The sequence below is a fragment of the Physeter macrocephalus genome, chromosome 6, assembly GCF_002837175.3.
Source record: "Physeter macrocephalus isolate SW-GA chromosome 6, ASM283717v5, whole genome shotgun sequence".
NCBI lineage: Eukaryota > Metazoa > Chordata > Mammalia > Artiodactyla > Physeteridae > Physeter > Physeter macrocephalus.
Window position 1 is genome coordinate 62,903,318 of NC_041219.1, and position 21,382 is coordinate 62,924,699.

The 21,382-nt window shown below is 35.0% G+C and overlaps 1 protein-coding gene across 1 annotated transcript in view; it reads left to right on the forward strand.

The window, feature by feature from the left end:
- The first annotated feature begins 2,081 nt into the window (after positions 1–2,081).
- Positions 2,082–21,382, forward strand: part of ATF7IP (activating transcription factor 7 interacting protein) — a 121,676-nt gene continuing 102,375 nt past the window's right edge. The window contains exon 1 of the mRNA XM_024129064.3: positions 2,082–2,227. The gene's annotated coding sequence lies outside the window, so the exon portion shown is untranslated. The remainder of the gene's footprint in view (positions 2,228–21,382) is intronic.

The following is a 21,382-nucleotide window of genomic DNA, read 5'->3' on the forward strand; positions in this document are numbered from 1 at the left end:
TGTCTTTGCATTTCTGTTTTACCTAATTTGAATTCTCCTTCTTTTGTACCTATTCTGACAGCCACTTTAAGTAATATATTATAAGTCAGATCAAGCATCACCTGTTCTGTGAAATTTTCCTATATTCCATCAGGAAGTATTAGGTTCTTCTGTTTTACATTTCTTTTATACTTAGTATATACCTCCATGATAGTAATGATCTCATAATGTGTATCTGTATATATGACTCTTTCCCTACCAGAGGCAGTGTCATTTCCTCTGGGCATTCCCAATGTTTAGAACAGTGTGTGAATAAATAATAAAGGCTGTATTTGTTGAATGAAACAATGAATGATTGGTTAGATTAACCAGCAGGTAGACAGCTAAAGAGACTGTAAACATGTGGTTGAGGATATTTGAGGAGATTCAAACACAATAAAACTGTCTAACTGGAGTTTTAGGGAGGCAAGTCTAGAATATGAGCAAGAAAGAAAATTGATCAATTGGTGAGTTCATGTTCAATTACTTTCCCTTTGCCATTAGCCAAGACAATTGAGAGTGAACTATTATAAAAATGATTCCTTTCTATTTGCTTATAGAAGACAAAGAGAAACGTAATGAACTGTTATTCCGATCCCATTTCTCTTATTATAGAATGGAACTTTAAATATTGATATTATTTATAATTTACTGAGCATCTATTTTATAATTGAGCACTACGTACTAAATAAATTACAATACGTAATTTGTTATAACTGAGCCTCTATTTGTAATTTATTGAGCACCCATGTACTATGTTCTGTGCTGAGGACTTTACAAAGCTTAGCAATTAAGCAATGCAAATCTAATTGTATTATTTCCCAACTTAAAACCTTTTAAGTGATTCCTCATTGTTTTCACAATAAAGTCCAGCTTTTAGGCAAGAAATCTATTAAATCAGTTCTCATGTTAGAGATTACTTCTTCTTGGAAGGCATTACTGATTCTCCAAGTCTAGATTAGGTGATCCTCCTAAAAGCCACGCAGTATTTCAACTAAGTTGAAAGCCCCACATTATAGAAATAAGTATTAACCACCCTGCACTAATTTCTTATTACTTACAAAAATTTCCTGTTTACTTTTCTGTCTCCTTCACTGTAGTAGAGATTTCTTGAGGGCAGGCACCTAATATAGGTCTGGAACACTGGCATTGCTAAATAAATATTGAACGAATAGATTAATTTAAGGGAGAAATGATGTTAACAAACGACAACCAAACCTCACCATATATTTGCTAGGCTGCTTTTGCTTTGCAAAACACACTTATATTTATCCTATCATTTAGCCCTCTCAACTGATTTGAATTACAGCCATTATCACCATTTTAGAGAAGAGAAAACTGAGTAACGCACTTATTTCAAGGAACAGGCACGTAAGCAGGAGTACTTGGACGTGAGCCCAGATATCCCAACAAATACAGAGGCACCTTTTTCATTACACTCTGTGGCCTTCATGAAGGGTTGGCTCCCAAAATAAAACTGAATAACTGGGATACAACAGGTGGAAGGGTATGACTGGAAGTGCTTGCTCTGGCACAGGACTGAAAGAAAAGATGTGTTTGCGCCACTCCCTCGTGACTTACACAGTTTGAAGTATATTTTCTGACTTTTAAATATAAACGATAAACAACCTAACATCATCCAGCCTTTTTCGAAAATCTTTTCCTCAGCTCTTTAACTTTCACCTACCTATTTCCTTCCTTCATTCCTTCCTTCCTCCCTCCCTTCCTCCCTTCCTTCCTTCCTGAGGCTCATAGAGGGCGCTCACAAAGCGCTACTCACTGGTTGGGCAAGGCTCCACTCAAAAAACACACCTCACTGCAACTGAAAGGCGCAGCGCCACCACCTCAGACTTCCTTCTCTTTTCCACGGCAGGAGGCGGGGCCAATTTTTCTCATTCAAATAAAAAACCAGAAGATTTGCATGGGGAACGGCCACTCCGTGAGCCCATTGGCTAAAAGCATGGTGGGCGTGACCAATATTACGACCGCCGAGCCCCGCCTACGATAATTTGCATAACGGCCCCGGCGCGTGCAAGGGAGAAGCGGGTTTGTTTTTGAATCTGCGGAGGCGGCGGCGGCGGCGGCAGCGGCGGCGGCGGCGCGGCGACTGAAGCGCGCGAGACTGAGGCTGCAGCGGTGGGGACGGCTGCGCGGGACGGCTCTGTAGGAAGGAACTTGGTTCCCCCTCCCTCATCTCCCACCTCGAAAGGTATATGTGAGTCCCAGGGGCTATTATAACCACATTTTGTTAAATTATTATTGTATTTCTTAAGAGTCAAGACCGCATTATGGCGGCTGCGGGAGCTGTGTTTGCGCCTGCGCGGTTGCGGAGCTGCGGGCGGGCGCTGCATGGGAGCACGTGATCTTGCGGGGTCGGGCTCTAGCTGCAGTTGTGCAGCTGGCGGGGCGGTGGCTGCGCAAGCGCAATATTCATTTTCAAGATCTAATGTTCTTGTTGGACGCCATTCGGGTTCTAGATTTAATTTTCCTCATTCTTGAGGGGTTTCGTTTTGTTACGCTCGAATTCCTATATTTTAAAAGGAAAACATTTCTCTTATGTTGTATTCCTGTACCGACCTCAAACTCCTGACTTGTATTTCTCCGATTATCTGAGAAGCTGTGGACTTAATTTTGTGTAAAAATGATTGTCCCCTTGTGGTTCTCGATTTTTATTTCACTTTAAGGGTATTGCTGGATTCAAGTTTATATTTAGGGAGCGGAAGATCAGCACCTAGTGGTGTTCTCACGGGAAGTGCAATTATTTGAACTGCATATTTGCAAATACATTTTTAACCCTATCTTTACCAGTTCTGTTATGGAATGTTTTCAGAATAGAAACAATTTGAGTTTTGGAAAAATGAAGGGAAGGGGGCATTGGAAGAATCTATATAATGTCGTTTAAAAAGAAATCTCAATCTCCTTGGGTATTTATTTTTTAAAAAAAAATTTGATCCTCAGTCGGTGAAGTTTTAATTTAATCAGTGTGCCTCTGATCTTGCTTGCATTTGAGTTTTACATTTTTTCTGTCTCTGATCACTTGTCCATTACTGCTTCAGTTAGATTATTTTTGGTACCTTGACTTTTAAAATTATTTCCTTAGCATTTTGTTTGTAATGCTATATAAAATATAGTACTTAAACTTGGTAAATTTTTCTGATAAAGAATTCTACAAAGAACTCCCAACTACACTGAGGCCTTTATGAGGAAATTGTGAATCATTGATAAATCAGTTGATTAAAAAAAACAAACTGCCATATATACATGTGTGTAAGATACAATTGTGTTAGATTTTTAAAAATTGTGTGTTCCTGGTTTTAGTTGCTTAAAGTAGTTATAAGTATGTTACTGATTATTTTGCTTTAAAATGGTAGTGTCACTATATTTAAATCTTATATAAACCTCTGGGAGAAGTTTTATACGATTTGATATAATTCTACCATTGTGTAAATTATTTCTTACTGGGCTGAAAACTTGTAAATGGTTGTCATAAATTTCATCTGTGGTTTGTATATACAACAGTTGTTTTCTTGATTGGTTATGTAACTCAGTTTAAGTCAGTCACTTGTCAAATGAAGAAGTGGCTGTTGCTTTATAATCTTGGTTGGTTTAGGGACTTTATTGCCTACCAGAACGGTTAAGTATTAAATAGATGTAATTGAAGGGAGTACTTTTGGTTGGTGGAGTTTTAAAAAATGACATCACAAAGGAGATAGAATGCAGTGATGGGAATAATTCTTTTTTTCTCAATTGAAGGGAATACTTTTGGTTGGTGGAGTTTTAAAAAATGACATCACAAAGGAGATAGAATGCAGTGATGGGAATAATTCTTTTTTTCTCAACAGAAAATTTGTTGATATAATTTTTGAACCTCTGAAGTCTTCTACAGAGAAATATATTTAGAGGGCAGTTGTGTAATCTTTTCCCTTTTATGCTTCCAGGGTAATTATCCAGCACACCGCCTCCACCCTCCAGACATTATTTCAGGTGTTTTAGAGTTGGAAATACATTGTGTTTTCCGTATCTATGTCTATGTCTGTGTGTATGTGTTAGGTTAAGAAAAGAACTTTGATCATAGGGCATGGTTCATTCTGCACTTCCAAAAAAGTGAAATATTTTGGTTTATATATTTAAGCTTATGTTTTCATTTGCATATACAAATGATTGCCTCTTAGGTTAATGTGGAAGATCATAAGAGGCACTTGAAACACTGAAGAACATAATGTACTATGTAAATATGTATTGGCAGGACAGTTTTGCTGTTACATTTGTTAGAAAGGCAAATATAGTTCTATAAATTTAAAACTAAGATTAATGAATTGTCTGAACATCTACTGTTTGTTCATTGGTACTCTGTCAATAACAAGCATGTTGTGGAATTTCAGTTAATATTAAGAGTAGGTTACCGAATGAATACCAAGTTACTGGGAGTCATTTAAAATCTTTTTCATTATAGCACATTTGGAAAGTATTGAAAATTAATTAGAAATAAACACTATTTTTTTGTGATTTTTTTGTGACGTTTCCATTTATTGATTGATCAATTAGTTTATCATTTGGATCATAATTTCATTCCTGCCCTTTTAACTTAGTATTATATTGTGGATATTTATCCATTTCATTATTCTTTTGAAAATTTTTTTTAATGATTACATAATAGTTATTTTGTGAAAATATCCCAAATTATCACATGTTCTTCAAATATATTTTTAAATGGCTACATTAAATATTGGTGTCTTTAATAAGAATGTACTGTGACTTAACTAAATCTTTCTTAACTTATTGAACATATTGTTGCCCATTTCTCTATTATAAATAAAGCTGCAGCGAACATCCTTGTACATGAGTCATTATCTACATCTCATAATATTTTTTTGAAATTACTGTTACAAAGGGCTTTTAAAGTAATTTACAAAACTGATAAAAATTTAGTTTTATTGAAAAGCATTTCGTATACCACCATCAATTTCGTGGTTAGCATTTTTTCTGATAACTAGTGAAATTGAACTTTTAAATATTTAATATATATGCAACTTTCCATTTTTTGTGACTTTGCTGTTTGAGGTTATTTTGTGTATCTTTTTCTGTGGTAAATGTTAATGTCTTCCTTACGTGTAAGTTATTTATGGATATTAGCCCTTTGCTTTTCATATTTTTTGAAGTTTTTTTTTTAGTTAAGATTTTTTTTTTTTAATTGCTATGGTTTTACATATTTAGAATTGTTACATTTTTATGAAGTCAAATGCACTGCTTTTTCATGTGTTATTTCTTCCAGGACTTCTCTGCATAAAAAAAACTGTAAGATGAACTAAATCTTCGTCTGTTCTGTTTATTTTTTCTAGATGTTTTAATTACCTTAGAAAATACCTTTTAGCCTATATGGAGTTTATTTTGACATTTTGTAAAGATGGGTTGCTAGTTTCCATCTTTTCCTAATTTTCTTAGAATTTTATGTTGCTGATACATTTCTTCTTTTGATCATAACTTACTAAGTTTGAGCTATCAATTCTGCTTCATTTACTAGGGATATTTAACTTGAGGTCCATAGGCCTTTGGGGGTTCTATAGATACTTAAAAAACTTCCGTGGATTCCATGATATACGCAATTTTGTGTGAGTGTACTTATGTGCTTTTTTTTTTTCTGGGGAAAGAGTTACAGTTTTATCAGCTTCTCACGGGAATATGTAATGTAAAATCTAAAAGCAGGTTAACAGCCCTGGAACTGAGCCTTGTTTGTATAGCAGTACTGCATTGTCTTATTTGCTGTAGTGCTATAGACTATATAAATATATGAAGGGGCAGTAGATATCATTCCTTTTCACAATTTTCTAAGATAATTTTCCCTCCTTTTGTACATACATTTGGCAAAGTTTAAAAAAAGCCAACTATTTGAAGTTTTGTTTAGAATTGCATAAAACCTAAATTAGGTTAAGTTTACATCTTTATACTGTTAGTTGTTTTTTTTTAAAATTCATGAATATGATGCATTTCCTGTAGATCCCACAAAAATGTATTGTTTTTAGGAACTCTGAGAAAAATTGTGATACTGTTACTTTTTATTAAGGTGTTATTTTACTGGTTTCCTATAACGGTATAATGTTAATAGGGATGATATGGTAGGGAATATAGGACAACATTTCCAGCTTTAATCTGCTTTAGGATATAGCATCATGAAAATAGTGCAAGTATGAAGTTAGAAATAAGAAAAATAGGTTACCGAGATAAAGTGTTCTACAGTATTTGAAAACAGAATTTTTCTTCTGTGTTTAATGTAGACCTTTTTTTTTTTCAAATTTATTTATTTAATTTATTTTTGGCTGTGTTGGGTCTTCGTTGCTGTGTGTGGGCTTTCTCGAGTTGCGGTGAGCAGGGGCTACTCTTCATTGTAGTGTGCAGGCTTCTCATTGTGGTGGCTTCTCTTGTTGAGGAGCATGGGCTCTAGGCGCACGGGCTTCAGTAGCTGTAGCGTGCGGGCTCAGTAGTTGTGGCTCGCTGGCTCTAGAGTGCAGGCTCAGTAGTTGTGGTGCATGGGCTTAGTTGCTCCATGGAATGTGGGATCTTCCCGGACCAGGGCTCGAGCCCGTGTCCCCTGCATTGGCAGGTGGATTCTTTTTTTTAACATCTTTATTGGAGTATAATTGCTTTACAATCGTGTGTTGGTTTCTGCTTTATAACAAAGTGAATCAGCTACACATATACATATATCCCCATATCTCCTCCCTCTTGCATCTCCCTCTCACCCTTCCTATCCCACCCCTCTAGGTGGTCACAAAGCACTGAGCTGATCTCCGTGTGCTATGTGGCTGCTTCCCACTAGCTATCTATTTTACATTTGGTAGTATACATAAGTCCATGCCACTCTCTCACTTCGTCCCAGCTTACCCTTCTGACTTACTTCACTCTGTATGGCAGTCTCTAGGTCCATCCACCTCACTACAAATAACTCAATTGCATTTATTTTTATGGCTGAGTAATATTCCATTGTATATCTGTGCCACATTTTCTTTATCCATGCATCTGTCGATGGACACTTAGGTTGATTTCATGTCCTGACAATTGTAAATAGAGCTGCTGAACATTGTGGTACCTGACTCTTTTTGAATTATGGTTTTCTCAGGGTATATGCCCAGTAGTGGGATTGCTGGGTCGTATGGTAGTTCTATTTTTAGTTTTTTAAGGAACCTCCATACTGTTCTCCATAGTGGCTGTATCAATTTACATTCCCACCAACAGTGCAAGAGGGTCCCCTTTTCTCCACACCCTCTCCAGCGTTTATTGTTTGTAGATTTTTTGATGATGGCCATTCTGACTGGTGTGAGGTGATACCTCAATGTAGTTTTGATTTGCATGTCTCTAATGATTAGTGATGTTGAGCCTTCTTTCATGTGTTTGTTGGCAATCTGTATATCTTCTTTGGAGAAATGTCTATTTAGGTCTTCTGGCAGGTGGATTCTTAACCACTGTGCCACCAGGGAAGCCCAACCTTTTTTTTTTTTTTTTTTTTTAAACAGAGAAATTTTGAAAAGTTATCTGATTCATTTTTTGGCCAGTATGGAGCCTAATAAATAATATATAATTAAGGTAAAAAATTTTCTTTTGGGCTTCCCTGGTGGCGCAGTGGTTGAGAGTCCGCCTGCCGATGCAGGGGAGGCCGGTTCATGCCCCGGTCCGGGAGGATCCCACATGCCGTGGAGTGGCTGGGCCCGTGAGCCATGGCTGCTGAGCCTGCGCTTCCGGGGCCTGTGCTCCGCAACGGGAGAGGCCACGACAGTGAGAGGCCCGCGTACCGCCAAAAAAAAAAAAAAAAAAAAAAAAAAAAAATTTAAAAAAAATTAAAAGAAAAAATAAAAAAAATTAAAAATTTTCTTTTTAGTCTCTTTGGTAACATTAAATATTCCTCTCATAAGGATGTTTCCCTAAGTATTAGTATACATTCATTCTCTATTAAATCTATTCTTTGTGCTGATTGCCGTGAAAAGTATAATTTTGATTGATAGTGTATTTCAGTTGTAATCCTACTTTTAAAAAATTATTTTTATATTAGGTACAGGAAAGAATGTCAGATTATTGTAAAAATATTTTTGTTGAATATAGTTAAACTTGAAAAATTGGTGGTTGCATGTAAAGAAGAAATCAAGGAAGTTAAGGATAGAAATCAAATGGTAAAATATTATTGGCTTTATAAAAATAAATCTAGGAAATAGGTAGAAATTGTGTTAAGATATTATTGGCTTTTCTTCAGCATTTTCTTTCTTTCTAATGAAAAAATTTTGTCTTTGGATATTTTTCAAGCAAATCCACTTATAGAAGTTTGCATATTTTTATTTTTTTGTGTATGACCTTTGCCCTTACCTGAGAACTTTTCAAGTTCTGATGTATTGTGGTATTTGTGTTTTCAGACTATAATAGATAATTAGGGACAGGAGAAATGCTACTAGAAAAATGCATATGGATAGGGGCAAGAAGAGATGGCTGGCATCTTGATAGTGAAGAGCAGTCAGATTTCAAGTGTTAGAACAGAATTAAAAAACTTAGTTTTGAGGTTATTTAATTTGGGAATTGTTATTCTTAAAGACAAATTATTATTTATAGCACGTTCATTATGGTAGTAGATGATCTTATTATGATTCTGAATTATAGGAATATTTAATTATGCTAAATTTGTTCAAGAAGACAAAGAGGTGTATGATTTGGTTTAGAAAGATTTCTATTATACTTTTTGTTTTTAAGTTTTGAGGTATATGGAAAATTCATACATTGTCATACCAAGTTTTTCAAAGGAGTCACATGTAGAAAGAAGTTTGAGAGTAAAGTTCTTGCTTTTGAGTTCCTAACAGCTGTAGGGCATTATAAATAAAAATAAGGTGATATTTTAACAGTAGATTACAAAAATATCAAGTAGCTCTGGGGAGCGTTGTCCTTGTTAGTTTCCTAGAGTATCTAGAAACTACCTATCCACTAGTGGAGCTTCTTTCTATTTATTTATTTATTTTATTTTAATTTTTTTTGGAGCTTCTTTTTTTTAAAATCTGTGCCCATTTGATCTTGTTATGTTCTTTAGAGAGTCCAAGACTAAAAATTACTTCTCAGTGTTCTTAGATTGTCATGCAATCTGCAGAGGAAATCAGTGTTTTTTTTCTGTTATTTTACTTTTTTCAAAACAGAGAAGTGAATTCCACAAAATTAAACTGTTTATATATGCTTCAAGTTGTATGGTGGAATCCATCCTGTATTGGAGACACTATGATTGCTGGGCAGCATTTCCAGTTTTTTAAGTGCTGCAAAGTGAGAAAACCAGGGCGCTAGTGTTTATTTATACAATGTGAACGTTTTCAGTTTTGAATTTTGATCTTTGGGTTTTTGAGTCTTTAAGAGAAAAACCCAGGCATCTCCTTGGTCATCTTCCAAAAAATGTGGCAGGCCTAAGGGTACAGTTGATATTATCTTCCTGAGAGTCTTTATAATTGGACCTATGTAAACATGAATGTCTGGGGAATGAAGATGACCTTTACCATCAGAAATATTAACTTTACCATCAGAAATATTCACTTATTCATGTCTGTAATTTTTCATTGTTTAGAATATTATTAAGAATTTTGTGTTATACAAAATAACAGGATTATCAGTTATAGTTCTGATAACTAGGAATAACTAGATATATTCCCTTTAGTTTGGGAGAGAGACCCCTTTTTATGATGATGATGTGAGGTAGTAGTGTTATTATGTTAAACCGTATAATCCTTTCTCCGTTGTTTGTGTAGCCCTGTGCTACTTTGGGAACTATTGTCTTGGTAGGTACCCAGGAATTATGTGTATGGCACTTTTACATTCTAATAAGGAACTTGAATTGTATGTTGGAATAGTGGTTCTCAGAACTGACAGGGCTGTAAAAGGATCTCACCTTGAGCCAGTAATTGTCCAAGATGATGTCTTCCATTTTGTGGAAAGGTAAACTTAGAAGGTAGGAAGAGTTTCTGCTGTTTTGAGGACCAGGAGCAAAAGAAAAAGAGATTGGTGAAACAATAATGAATGACTTGACTGCTTCAGCTCATTTTCAACTAAGACTTTCCAGCTTAGGAGTGTACCTGCCCTGTTACCATTATTAGATTAAATGTCTCAAGAAAAGGAAGAAATGGGGAACAGTATGGAAAAGAGACTGTTTTTGAACTTCTTTTATTTCCTTTTAGGTAGTCAATGTCAGGAGCTGATTGGATTACAGTAAAGGCTAAACTGCTCTGAGACACTCTGTTACTATTAAGGATGATGTTTATTTCTCTTGTGTAATAATACAGAGGAAAACTCTTCAGGTTTTTAAGTGGCTTTGGCTTAATGTATGGTTTCCATATGTTGAACATGGTTTCTGGGTTGAACATGGCTGCTTTCACCAGCCAGGGGCAAGGGAGAAAGAACAATGGGAGTGCACACTCATTGTTTTGAGAGCTTCATCTGGAAGTAGTACTATCATTTAGATTCATGTGTTATGGGTGAGAGTTTAATCACTGGAACATACTTAGCTGGGAAAGGTAGGCTGGGAAATGTAGTATCTGGCTGGACAACCATGTGTTCAGCTAAAATTAAAAAATTTTGTAAAAGAAGGAGAGAAATGGGTATTAGAGAACAGTTAGCCTTTTCTGCTACTAAAGGCAGCTGGAGAAGTGGTCTCTCTAATTAATTCATAATTTGATATCAAAAACTGGTTTTCTGTTTTAAGAATTAGATCCAGTTGTAACTCTATATATCTTCCTTTGAAATGGAATTTTGAGAGCTTTGTAGTCATGATTCCTGACAGACTACAGTCATGATTCCTGTAGTTACTATAAATATTTACCTTATTAGGCAGAGTTTTTCCTCTTTCTGCTTGCTTTTGAAAACATTAAATCATGATTAGTTTTGCAAGAATTCAGTGTTCTATCTTAGAATCTTGCCAGTTAACTTACTTTAAAAGAATGAAGGACTGTAGGTAAACTCTGACAGTTGTTTGAACTGCTTCTTTTAGTTTCAAAGTTGAGTTTATGATTTCTCAAGATGGAAAATGTGATTTTTGAGGGCCTTGTAATATACACAGGTAAAAAATAACTGTGGTCATAAATTCTTTGCTTACAAGTAACACTTATCTGATAAGTAAGCAATAAGTAAGTAATTAAAAACAGCTCTCTGTAGATGATAAGTGTAACACAATAGGTATCTGTGTAAGGCACAGAAAGTGGGACTCTGTTGGGGGGAGATCAAGGAAACCTTAGGAGTTGTATTTAAAACAATTTTAAAAAAAAATATTTATTTGGCTGCAGCAGGTCTCAGTTGTGGCACATGGGATCTTTAGTTGCGGCACATGGGATCTTTAGTTGCGGCATGCGGGATCTAGTTCCCTGACCAGGGATCGAACCTGGACCCCCGGCATTGGGAGCGTAGAGTCTTACCACTGGACCGCCAGGGAAGTCCCAGAAGAGTTGTATTTTAAAAGAAGAATTAGAAGGATATTCTTAGTAAAGGGAATAAAGAGGGTATTCAAAATCTCAGAGGTGCGAAGAAAGTATTATGTTTAGGAGAACACATTCTGATATAAATCCTTGATTTTTGTAAATAAAAAATCGTTGATGCCATGGTGCCTACATAATGTACCTAATAAAGGATATTGTTATCCTCAGCTGGAAGTTCTCTAATTTCTCTTTTTACTTTGTATCTCTTTTAAAGGCATTTATTCCTTTCAACTTTTATGTTTATAGTTATTTGTGTAGTACTTTATAAGCTTCCTGCTGTTAGGAATTTTATCTTACTGATGTATCTGGCAAATGTCGCATTTTAAAGACAAACCCTTTCTAATTATGTATAATAAGACTGCTAATAAAAGTATAAAATTGCATTCCACAATACCTACCTTAATATTCAGTAAATATTTGCTTATTAAAAGAATAGAACCCCTTTGTTTTAGGTGGGTGCAAAAAAAAAAAGTAAGATGTTCTAGTTCCTTTCATTTAATGCATGATAATCTACAGGTCAGAACTTTTAGTTGTTGTTGTTTTTAAATAATTAACCATGAAGTTTACTTAGCCAAGTATCCACTGGGTAAATTGTCAAAAGATTTGACAGGCACTTTGCATCTGGAAAATTATAAATAGTAAAATAACTTTTGGAAAAAATTCTTCAATCCCATTCATTAAGAAATAGAAAAAATTTAAAAAACATCATTGCTTACCTATTAATAAGAAGTTTCTAAAATATAATTCTGAAGGACATATGTATGAAATTAATAATGGTTTGATGAAAAGATGGAATGATATAATTATTTTGTGTTGTGTAATTCTCTTCATCAAACATATTTTAAGCGATATAATAGTTGGCAGATTAAAAATATGCAAGCAAATTGACAGAAGAAAAAGAAAGAACAAAAGAAAACACAAAGAATTTTCCTAAAACCAGTTAGTAATACCATGAAGTGGAAAATATAGTAATTTTGTATTGGAACCTGGCCAATTTGTGTTTCCCAGCAGTATTTCTTACATATAAAATGGTGATACCCACCTACCTGGTAGGCTTATTTTGAGAGATTAAATGAGATTAATTATATAAAATGTTAGCATTTGTTCCTGACACACTTTTCATCTCTGGCTTCAACCAATTGATGAATCTATTAGTAAGACATGAATATTTACTAAGAGGCAGCTACGTGAAGCTTTAGGGAGCCGTGCAGTACGAGGAGATATATGGAAAATGACAGTATTCTTCCTTACTGAAGCTAGAAGTTATATACATTTAAAAAGCAACTTAGAAAAGTATGTTTGATCATGCCCCTTACTAGTAGGAAAAATATGCATTTAGAAACGTAGTTTATTTGCAAAGGTTTGTGAGAGAGTCCAGCTTTAGGACTTATTCATTAAATTAAAACAAAAACAAAACCAAAAAAACACCACCAGAGTATTTAAAGAATAAAAACCCCTCAAAGATTACTAAATCTCTGAGCCTCATCATGGTGAAAAAGCAGCCATTTTCTCACATTAATTATTTATCTTCAAGGTTTGTCATAATTCTTCAGACTGTCATTATTGCCAAAATTAGAGATGAAGTCATTTATTTTGGGAGCTAGATCCACATAGAATTATCCTGTTTTCTTTTTGTAATTTTAGGGTGCAGGGTGATCCCTCACCCCTTATTTACCCTTCAGCTATGGAACTTGCTGGGCATGCTCACTTAAAACTGAGGCAAAACAAAGTGTCAGTTTTCTTCCATAACCCTTCCTGTGGCCAAGTTTCTGCCCCTTAAGGTACAGATTTGATCATATAAGTTTTGTTTAATAATTTTCTGATTCTTTATTTCGATGTTTTCTTTGACTAGTTTATTGAACTAATGACGTATTGATAAGTATAGAAAGGCATCCCTTTGTCTGCTTAACAAAACTATGTCCATTTGATATGAGTTAAGAGTTAAGTTCTGTCTAGTTTTATAAAGCATAATAATTTACTTATTTATTTGCTTGATTACAAGATTAGGAACCAAGAGCCATTTAATGTATCTCAATGAGATTTTGCCTGCATTACTTAAAACTGTAGGGTATCATGGTTCTCTAAGAGTCCCACATTTGTCAGTGTTCCTTGTCTGTCAGGAAGTGATATTCCTTATTCCTCTTAAAGCTGGGAATCCATAAGTTATGAAAGAGATACTATATTGATTTCCTGTGAAGACCTAGAAGGGCATCATTTCTACATTTGAGATGCAGTCCTTGTTCCCTGTCATAGCTAATTAAAAGAGATTTGTTTTTAAACGTTGCATTTTTCTGTGGTCATGGTTACAAATTTGATTTATCCATTTTATTCTGAAAGGAAGGAAAACAGATTCTCATTGAAACTATGTAGGTGGGTTCATAAAAAGTAGAGAGACTCAGTTATGATACTTTATACAAGATTTAATCATTCTTCTAAGTAGTTTTTAAACAAGGCAATCAATATATTCAGTATTTTTCTATAGAATTGTTCTTAAAATATTCTCATAGTTTATTAACTTAAAACCTGTATTAAGGTCTTTCATAGGATATTCTACCCCCCCAGAATTCTGAGGGTATTGGATCAAGATACTATTTAAATTACTATTTATACAAAATATATATGTTAAATTGAGGGTTAAAGGTAGATTAAGAAGAAAGTATTTTTCTTATATGACCATTAAAAATAAAATGTTAACCACAATTAAATCATTTCATTTAGTCCAAAGTAATTCTTATTCTCCTGATCTAGAGTTAAGTAATGTACTTACACAAAGTTGTCTGCCCTGAACTAACAGAATTATGGAAATCATGACTCATTCTCCTGATACAGTTATGACAGAGGTCCATCCATGAAGGTAATTTTATACCAGGATGCCTGTATCCATGAATTTCATCCATGTAATAGTAATAGTTGAGATGATTTGGTACAATCCTTTACTAAGGATTTTTTAATGTTTATTTAGAAGACACTTTTTTTCCCCCTCAGGTACAGTGGCAGCAAGGATCGTGACTCATTTTTGTTTCTTGATTTTCATTTTTCCAGGCTAGCCTACTTGCTTTCTATATCTGGTATACCGCTTTCATCCTTAGAATTTTTTTCACCATTGTGGGGATTTCTCTCACCCCTCTTCTGTGTAGGACCTTTGTTTTCCATGTGCTATGTCTTTTTATTGACTTATTCTGTCATTAGGGGGAGTGGACCACATTCTCTAGTAGCTTTTTGAGAAAGAATATATAGGAGATATGTTCTTTGAGACTTATGTGTGTCTGAAAATTGTCATTTTATATTTTTAATGCTTGATTGATAGTTTGGCTAGGTATACAAGGCTAGGTTGGAAATCATTTTTCTTTAGAATTTTAAAGGCACTGCTCCATTATATTTTTGCTTCTGTTACTACTGAGAAACCTGAAGCCGTTCTTATTTTTTATTTTTTCCCTCAATGGAAGCATGTAGAATCTGTTATTAGTTCCCAGGTGTTCTGAAATTTCACTTTAATTCCTTGATATGGATCTATTTATTATTGTTTGCTGGAAATCATCAGGCCCTTTCAATTTAGCAGCTGTTGCCTTTCAGTCCTGGAATTTTTCTTAAATGATTTCATTGGTGATATTTTCTGCCATTCTATCATTCCAATGTGAATGTTTGGATGGATACTCAAATTTTCTTCTCTCTCTTGTTTACAGCTTTGTCTTTTTGCTCAGGTAGATTTCTTATCATCAGGTCCTTTTATTGAGTTTTTCATTTTTTTTCTATCATATTCTTAATTTCTGTTTTGTAATCCTTGCCTATAGGATTCTATTCTTAACAAATGAATGCAGCATCTTTTGATATATATAGATATTAATTATTTTTGAAGTTTTCCCCCTGTGTAGTCTGTTGCTTTGTGTTTTATTGTTTTTTTTTTTTTATCTCTGTCTTCCATCTTAGACTTTTCTTAGTTGCCTTTCTCTTCCTTGCCTGACTGTATATAATATGTTGTGGAAGAGTAAAAAGTTGATTAGCATATCTAAATTTGTCAGTTTTGGACTTCATTATAGAGGCCGATCTGGGTGGGCTGTTTTTGGAGAGCTCCCAAGACCTTAAGGCCTTGTGTCTTGTGCTTGTTAACTACCCTCAGAGAGTAGTCTTATATTTTCATACATAGAGAGTAAGGATCGGATTGCCAGCATTCTGGGAGATTAATGGAAGAAGAGGATTGGGTTATCTTCATTGAGCACTCAGTTCCTTTTTTTGGTATGCTACTCTCATTTTTAACTGTGGATATTATTTTCAGACCTCTGCTAGGATTGGGGAGAGCAGGCATTCAGTGGAATGTGATGAGGGACATCTAGGGTATCTTACTGCTTCACAAACAGCTTTCACTAGTACTCTCTTTTTTAATCATACCATCCTACTATTTGCTCCCTTCACCCCAATTTCCAAAGTGCTTAGTTCTTCTAGTTTCTATGTCTTTTGAAGTTTCTGCCATGTAAATCAAATTGGTTCTTAATTTATCCCCAATGCAGCTTAGAATATAGTGTTTTGGGAACTGCTGACATAGTTACCAGTGGTTCTGCTTATTTTCCAGCTCCCAAAATCATGTAGCTATTGTCCCTTTTACTTTTCTCTTTGTTCTTGAGGATTTATGCCTTCAAAAAATAACTCCACTGTAGTTTTAGTGGGATTTGAGGGAGTTAAGTTAGGTGTTTTCGGTTTATCATCTTAGTAACCTTCTAATGTTCCTTTTCTCTTTTAATATATATATAATGTTGCTAGTAACTTGTGTAATTAAAGTGTATTAACTAGATTAATGAAAAGTGTATTTACTTTCTACTTAATACAATGAAACCATTTATTTAGGTTCCATGGAATTTTCAATATTCTGCATGTGCAAAGTTTGTTTTTCTCTTTTTAAAAATAAATAAATAAATAAATTTATTTATTTATTTTTGGCTGCGTTGGGTCTTCATTGCTGAGCGCAGGCTTTCTCAAGTTGTGCCAAGTGGGGGCTACTCTTTGTTGTGCGCAGGCTTCTCACTGTGGTGGTTTCCTTGCGGAGCATGGGCTCTAGGGCACGTGGACTTCAGTAGTTGTGGCTCGCAGGCTCTAGAGCACAGGCTCAGTAGTTGTGGTGCATGGCCTTAGTTGCTCTGCGGCATGTGGGATCTTCCTGGACCAGGGCTCGAACCCATGTCCCCTGCATTGGCAGGCAGATTCTTAACCACTGCGCCACCAGGAAAGCCCCAGAGTTTTCTAATAGTGTGATATATGATATATAAAAAGTGTAGTAGTTGACTAAACTTAATTCTCCTATAGTTCTTTTTCATTACTACTTGTGTGACCCCTGGCAAATGATTACATTCTCTGGTCATGAAAAATTTGAGATTATAGCACTATTATTTTACATGGTCATTGTACGAGTGAAATGAAAAAATTATGAAAAGGGCTAGTTTTATTTAGGAAGAAGTAAAACATTGAGTAATCATGGAGATGTTTACCTTACATTAGAAATGCCTTCCAAATGTGTTTGCTTTCACAAATAAGCAATGATTGGGTTTATTGACTAACCCTTCCAAAAACAAATTTCTTGTAATCTATGACATTATATAATCAAGCTGTACTCTTTCTTAGTAATGTTAAAAACTTTTAAAAGTAAATAATATATTTATTTCTATAATTTTTATAGACTTTTTTCAGACTTTATTCTAACACATATTAGCTCCTATGTTAGTGCCTCTAAAAACACTTTAAAAACTGAAAAGTGCCCTGCAAAAGGTATTTTTTTCCACCTTGGGTTTTGAAGTACAGAGCTGTTTAGGTCAAGACTAAAAACTTAGCTGAATTCTTCTTCTTCCTAGAAAGTAAGAGTTGAGATCCTAAAAATGAAGGTTCCTAAGGATGTAGAATTTTTGGAGATTTTTGTGGTAGAAATGAAAACACAGGGAATTACTTTCAACTCACTATCTATTGAGGAAATAAATACTATTTCACACTATGAAAGTGAGTGGAAAGTGAATTAAGTTGTTTCTGTCCTTTAAGAACTCATATATAAAGATATAAATAATTAAATATGCTAAGAATAATGATGGTATATATAAAAGACCTTGAGAGAGCAATTACACCTGGTTTGGGGGTTGGGCATAGTAAGGGGAAAGGAGAGCAAGGAAGGGATTGTCAGTGATAAGATAATTTAGGTTGAATCATGAATAGGGTTTATTGGGTGAACCGGGATAGTCTCTTTGGGATAAAGAGTGAATGAAACATTGGCAGTGACACCACGTACCTGAATAACAGCCTAACCGTTATTCTTTCCTAAGTTGTTTCCGTGATGCACAGAAACAGAACCAGTGTGGGAAGGGGCGGACAAAGCTCCAGTAGGCTTGGGCTGAGTGTAGTCTAGGATGTATTTTAGCTATTAGCACTTTCCTGAAGTTATTTAATTTCCGAGCATGTTTCCTCAATCACAAATTGGAGATAAAACCTATCTTGTAGGGTTAATGTGAGAATTAGTTTAAACAATGTATATAAAAACTTATATGAAGGCTTGATTTATATTAGTGGACTTCCCTACTCCTTTGTCTTCTAAAGCCCCTTGCATGAAATAGGCAGTCATTATATTGATTTGACTTACGTGCCTTGGGATAATAGAGAGGATATAGTAAATTAGTAGTAAAATGATTGTAGTGGCTGAAGGAGGATTGGTATAAGGAGGGAACTTAGATTATGTCTCTTATTTTGAAGTCTAAATTGGGTGAAAAGGTAGATCTTTAAGCCAATGGCCAGCATCTTAGCTTACCTGGGAAAGCTTAGCCTGAGAAAAAAGTATTTAATATTTACATTGGAAGGTGTCTGGCGAGACGGGGGAGGCTGAGGGGGGTGTGGGGAACACCGCACGTTTGAAGGTATATTACATAAGTTAAACCTTTGTGGAACAGGCTTCCGAAAGAGTCTGCTTCTTGAATATCAGCTGCTCTTCATCAGGCAGCTCTAAATGTTTTGGTTGTTTGTCTCTCCGTTAACCTTAGCCACATTCTAGTGCTCCAGTAATGTCTATCCTGTTCGAATCTTCCCCAGTTTACCTCTTGCTTTTAACAAATAGATTTGAGCCACCCTCAGAGAATCCATTATATTTTTGAAGAATTAGTGTGGCTTAGATCAACTATAAACTTTTTTTTCCCTCATACAGTACTTAAAGCAGTTTACGTTATCTGGTTTACCTCAGGGAGAATAAATAAGGACTTTTTAAAAGCTGAGTATTTTTTTTAACTTTTATTATGGAAAAATTTCAAATATATACAGAAATAGAATGAAATAATGCGCTCCGTGTGCCCGTCACTCAGCTTGAACAATCATCAATTTATGGGGCCAATCTCCTTTTTGCTATACCCCTACCACCCCCTTACACCCTTAACGTGTTTTAATAAATACCTACATCTAGTGGTGGATAGAGACAAAATAGCACAAGGCAGCTAAATTTTAGGATGGTAAACCAAGTAAGACAAAAGGAAAAGATGGATTTCCTAGCTGATGTGCGCTATCAAGCAAACAGGTTCTTTCTGTGCTTTTGTTCTTCTCTTGATGGTTGGTTACTGTTAAAACAAATTTGTTTTCTTAATACACCCACTTTCAGACTGAATTTTACCCTTTTGTTCTTCCTATTTGTTTTTTCCCCCGGGGGTGTCTACATTCTTTATTTTATTTGCTTTTCACCCATGTCAGAATGTTGGGAGGTCTGAGCTATGGCATGAAATTTAATTTGCCCTGGGACCAACTACTCACCTGGAGATGTCTTTGTGACCATCTGGACTACAGAAGAGAAGAAATTGTTTTTATCTTTATGGCAGATTACTCAAAATAAGCTTTGTTGCCACTGTAGCTCTAATGTCTCTAGTCCTCCCCAGCAGTTATTTAAAATTATTGTCAAGATTCAATAATTTGATTGCAAGCTTTAACCATTCGGCTAGATTTGAGCACTTTGGGGCTTAGAGTCTGTGGGAAAAACCTTTAACTAGCCTTGTATAAATGGAAATTGATTATCAGGATTTAAACAACTTAACTTTCTAGAAATTATAAAAATTGGCACTCTTTTCATGTAAAAAGTACTATAAAAGATTAAAAAAAAAAAAAGGACCTTGAGCATAGTTTGACTTTTTTTTTTTTTTTTTTGGGGACTGAAATGGAGGCTTTCTTTCAAGCAAATTCCCTGATGTTTGCTGTGTGTGATTTGGCTCTATCTCTGTAACTGCTAATATGTGGCATGGACTTCAAGCTATCTGGGATCAGGATGTGCCCAAACTCTGTATTGCAAGTCGGGATTCACAGGCATTATGTTACAAAACTGGCTTGCTGCCTTCTCTGTTTGCTGTGTTGTGAGTAGCTGCATTGTTTGTTGCAGTATATGCATTAGCTGTTGTCAGTGTTCAGTTTCCTGCAGGCTGACAAAGTGGGAGGGGCTTTGTTTGATACATAGCTGAGTTTCCACTGTGTGAGTTCTTGAGTGCACACTGGAGCCATCTTAATTACACTTTAGTGCAACTGAGACAGTGCAGCTGTCTCAAAATGGCTGCTACCCTAGTCTTTGTGGCTGCTTAGGCAGCCACTATGCCACTGAGGAGATTTGTCACATGCATCAGGACCAGAGGTAAGAACCACATTACTCTTTATCTCTGAACATTTTAATTAAAAAACATTTGAATTTTACTAAGTTTATATAGGAAGGTGAACTTAGAGCTTGCTTGCTAAGAAGTTGAAATGTTTGCTGGTAGAACATTGAAGCTCTGTTATGGAAACAGTACATAGGATGGTGAGGTCAAAGGTTAAATTCCTGTAATTTCTCACCGTCTTATGTTCTGACATTGCCAGAACAATTGATCACCACAGTAGTGCTTTTCTGGCCCTGATTAACTTAATGTTCCTTTTATCTTGGATATTTTAGTTTGCTTGATATTTATTTGTAGAAATTAAAAACAATATATTATCTCAGTAGATTTTTTAAAAAGAAGCCATAAGTAAGCCGTGTTTTGCATGAAGATTGTGATTTTTCTGGGTTTGTGTGTGTGTGTGTGTGTGTGTGTGTGTGTTTTGGAGGTATTGTTTGGTAGCTTTTTGGGAAGAATGTTAATTCTCTGGATGTAAATCACAGTTATAACAATAAACAAATTTTTAACACTATTAGATTGTTGTTTTGTTTTGTTTTTTACTATGGGTTTCATTTCTTTCTCATTATGCTGCCTCCTCCCAGCCATCCAATTCTTTCACATTTTTGATGGGGCTAACTTTTCATCCTAACTATTTTTTGCTTAAATTGGCATTCAGATTCAGATTTTGAATTTATAAATAGTTCACGTCTTCTAGGTCTGGATACCCTTTTTCTTTGTATCTAATGTATGCTTATACAACAGGGCTGAAGTAAATCTTGGTTTTTGAGTTAAGTGATATTAACTGTTGATGTCCACCTTATCTTAGTTAAAATCTGTGATATATTTAAAAGTAATGACTCAATAATTTTGTAAATTTAGTTTCAAAATTTTCAAAAAACTTTCTTAACATTGTTTTGAAGTATCAATAGAAAAGTTTAATGAGATATTGTAAGTCCATAGTGGCCCAGAAAGTAGGAGAATGAAATTTTTATTCACGGATTATTTCAGATAGCAGAACAGTTAGTTATAATTAAAGCACTGATGTTTGAATCGCAGTACTTAATAAAATTTTTTCTAAATGGTATTGTGCATTCCTCTAGCTTTGTCAATAGAGTATTTTGAATATATCCCTGACTAATATGACATAGAACAGTAAGTTTTGATCTTTCCAAATACAGAAACTTTTAAAGACAGCAACTTTTTGCACCTTAAATTCTTATGAAGGACCCCAGTATATTAAAGGGATATATGGTATTTTATTATTGTGTAATT